This window comes from Heterocephalus glaber, unplaced genomic scaffold (assembly GCF_053883595.1).
Source record: "Heterocephalus glaber isolate CG9 unplaced genomic scaffold, H.glaber_assembly_v1.0 deba00001737, whole genome shotgun sequence".
NCBI lineage: Eukaryota > Metazoa > Chordata > Mammalia > Rodentia > Bathyergidae > Heterocephalus > Heterocephalus glaber.
This window is the reverse complement of record NW_028258445.1, coordinates 3,144,875-3,148,807: the sequence shown is the minus strand read 5'-3', so window position 1 is coordinate 3,148,807 and position 3,933 is coordinate 3,144,875. Positions and strand designations below refer to the sequence as shown.

The following is a 3,933-nucleotide window of genomic DNA, read 5'->3' as shown; positions in this document are numbered from 1 at the left end:
AGTTTAAGTCCAGCCAGTGGAATGGACATCCAGAGGTTCAGGGGAAATGGTCTATGAAATTGGGAAATATAAATCTGAGCATTGGTGCCTTGGAGTTTTACTCCCAGTCAGTTGCTGATAGTGTCTAGTAATTTCTTTCCACCCTGGCTCATGGGAAGAGTCAGCTAGTGTCTTTCCCTGAGGACCAGCTTTTCTGGCTTCAGATCATCCTGTGACTGTTTAGGTGGTTGTTGTAAAAGTGGAGATTGAACCTGTTGGTCAGTGATGGTGAACCTTTTAGAGACGAGGGCCCAAACTGCAACCTAAAATCCACTTATTTATTGCAAAGTGCCAACACTACAATTAAACCTGAATACTGAGGTTTTAGTTTAGAAAAAACGATTTATACATTAACATCTTTTGTCTTAAAAGAGAAATGTATAACACACGTGCCATAGGTTCACCACCACTGGAGGTGGTGAAGCTGGAGGTACCATATGGGTCCCTTTCACCTTTTAATCACATCTCCTTGTGTAAGGTAGACTCTGAAGTTGGTGATGAAATTCCCAAAGAAGTGGGATGGATGTTATCGGATAGAAGTAATAACTTTCAGATTTTGTTTACTATCCAGTCCTATTGGTAATACTGTAAGCTTTGAAATTTCAACAAGTTCCGTAAGCTTTTCTCATATTAGTTTTAAATTCCATAGATTCCACTCTTCCTGATGACTCTGAAGGAAAAGACAATGGAGTTTCTCAACAATAGGTTAAAGTTTTTATAGTTATCAATCCTAATGCCTGTGAGATGTGAGCTGCTGTAGCTGGAGAGCTAACCACCACGCCCATTTCACCCCAGATCAAGAAAACAAAATCGAGCTATTATTAATGTTGTTGTTGCTGCAACCATGAGAGCTACAGTTCTCTGGCCATGAAAGCCTACAGTTCACATGAGGAGTAAGAAAACAATAGCCCAAATGTAGTGAGAGCCCATTGCTGGGAGCGTCCCAATAACATGTACCCGGAGGAATCATGCCTTTATACTTTTGCAGGATCATGTCATTGGCAGGTAGGGCATGCACTGGAGATTTTCTTAGGAGTCCACTTAAAACTAGGCATCTATGTGATTTAAAAATTGCTGAAATTTCTCTCTGTTATTGTGGGTAGAATTATGAAGTGCAATTTTGCTGGACTCTACTTAAAAACGTTTGGTTCAGAAGATGTCATTTTTGAGTGTCAAAAGTTATCCCCATGTACTATAGATTCTAACTTTTGCCAATGTTTTTTCTCTGAATTATAGCTTTTTGCTATCAGAAGCAATAAGCTCTGTAAGTCCCTTCAAGGTCTACTCTCTGCTGGTGACTTACAACCGTGATTCCTTTGCATCAGATGGGACTGTTGGATCACAATATTCAGCTGCTTTGTTTACTTTTATTCATCCAGAGTAAGGAGACCCCAGGTAGATGACAATTTTTGGTTTTTTTTTGCCAACTGAAGTGTGTAATACTTGCATAAATACAATTTAAAATTTCTCCTATGGTTCTCAAAATGTAAAACTATGCCTTTTCAGCCAGGTATGGTAGTGCATGCCTGTCATTCCAGCATGCTGGAGGGCTGAAGCAGGAGGATCACAAGTTCAAGGCCAGCCAGGGCAACATGGTGAGACATTGTCTCAAAAATAAAAAAATAAAAAAGGCTGGGTAGCTCATTGTAAATGCCCTGAAAAACAAAACAAGAAACAAACAAAAAACTATGCTTTCTTTGGACTGAACACACTCCTCCTTTGTATTTTCTCAATCAAGAAGAAATCTCTTAGAAGCAAAGGAAGCCGGGAGGGAACTAGGGCGGAAGGGGATCAGGGCCGGGATTGTGTTCTGATCCTTGGGGGTTCCGATGTGGTCCCCGGAACGGGAGGCCGAGGCCTGGCCGGCGGGGGAAGGCCCGGGAGGCCGCCTGCTCCCCAGTGGGAAGAAGATGAGGCGCGTATGTCCTTCCTGTTCTCGGCTTTCAAGAGGAGCCGCGAGGTGAACAGCACCGACTGGAACAGCAAGGCGGCCTTCTGGGGGCCCTTGGTGCTGAGCTGCAGCCGCCGCCAGGGGGTGGTGCGCCTGCGTCTGCGGGACTGGGAGGAGGCCTTTGCCTTCCAGCGCAAGGGCCGCGTCCCGCTGGGGCTGGCCACAGTGCTGCAGGACCTGCTGCGTCCAGGGGAGCTGCAGCGAGTCAGACTTCATGGCCAGTGTGGACAGCAGCTGGATCTCCGGGGGGTCGGCGTCTTCCTGCTGAAGGCCCTCAAGTGGACTCTGTCTAAAATGCTGGGGGACAATAAGGTTCCTGTCGAGGAGGTGCTTGTGGCCGTGGAGCTGCTGCAGGAAAAGGCCAAGGAGGTGTATCGCCCCTACCAGCACTTGGCCCTGTCCTCCCACCCCGTGGTGGCCCTGTCGGAGCTCAGCACCCTGTGTGCCAACTCCTGCCCGGAAGAGAGGACCTTCTACTTGGTGTTGCTGCAGCTGCAGAAGGAGAAGCGGGTCACGATCCTCGAGCAGAACAGGGAGAAGAACGTGAAGTTTGCCCGGGGGCCATGCCAAGGTGTCCCCTGTGAATGGCATGGATGTCGGGGTGTACCAGCTCACGCAGAGTGAGCAGGTCCTCTCCAGCAAAGTGGAGTCCTTATCCCAGGAAGCCAAGAGGTGTAAAGAGGAAGCCCGCCAGGCCTGCTGAGCAGGAAAGAAGCAACTGGCACTAAGGTCCCTCAAGGCCAAGCAGCGGACAGAGAAACACATCAAAGCCCTGCATGCCAAGCTGGACACTGTTCAAGGCATCCTGGACCACATCTATGCCTCCCAGACAGACCAGATGGTTTTCAATGCCTACCAAGCTGGGGTAGGAGCACTAAAGCTGTCCTTGCAGGGTGTCATGGTGGAGAAGGCAGAGAGCCTTGTGGATCAGATCCAGAAGCTGTGTGACACCAAGGACAAAGTTTCTCAGTCTCTGGCTGGTGGGGTAACCAATGGTTTAGACTTTGACAGTGAGGAACTGGAGAAGGAGTTGGACATCCTCCTTCAGGACACCACCAAAGAACCTTTGGACCTGCCTGAGAGACCCAAACATTGTACCAACAGTGTGCCTAACCCTCCGATGCTGAACTTGAAGCTGAACTTGAGAAACTGTCCGTATCAGAGCCAGATTTGGTCCCGAGCAGTAAATCTCCAAAAAGGCGATTGGAACCAACTCTCTAAAGCCATTGTAGGACCCTCAAGTGAAGGACCCTCTTGTAAAAGAGAGATCAGCCTCATGTGTGTACATAGTTATTTAAATGAGAAATGCTCAGAACTGGTTGGAGGAGAAGGAAGGGGAAGCACCTGGTATGTCTGGATGCTGCCACCCACAGCAGGACAGGCAGAATCTCTGGAAGGGATGCTCCGAAAGCCTGCTCCCAGCTGGTGTCATGGACCTGCCTTCTCATCCTGATAGTGCCACAATTTATGCAGTCCCGTGTGTGACCTGTTGTCTCTCATAGCCTGCAGTTCTTGCCAGCGGCTCAGTTCGGCTTGTCTTCACTCACCCACCAGCTTTATTCCAGCCAATGAAGGTGAAAAATTTGCCAAATCAAAGTCAGTCCTCTCCCCCAGCCCCAGCATTTTTCAGACGGATTTATTCTGTCTATAATGTCCATTAAACAACTCCTTGTCCAACTCCATTTTCATTGGTAAGGAGAAGAATAAGAATCAAACATTTAAAAGTTAAATTTGAAGAGACTTCACAGCTGCTGCTTCACGGAGAGACAGTGTGCAAGATTTTTCTCTGTGAATGTCAAGCTCTCCAGATTCATCCCTGAGTGGCTCAGGGCCATGACAGTTGGGAGGGGGACTCGTGTGGTCGATACAGAAGATCTCCTGATGGGGGAAAGGGTCATTCTTGGTCTTTTGAACTCGAGGCAAAGCTTTTGGCTTGCCCCTCA

At 48.0% G+C, this 3,933-nt stretch overlaps 1 pseudogene; it reads left to right on the top strand.

Moving 5' to 3' along the window:
* The first annotated feature begins 1,868 nt into the window (after positions 1–1,868).
* Positions 1,869–3,595, top strand: LOC101714732 (charged multivesicular body protein 7 pseudogene; annotated as a pseudogene).
* Positions 3,596–3,933: the final 338 nt, after the last annotated feature.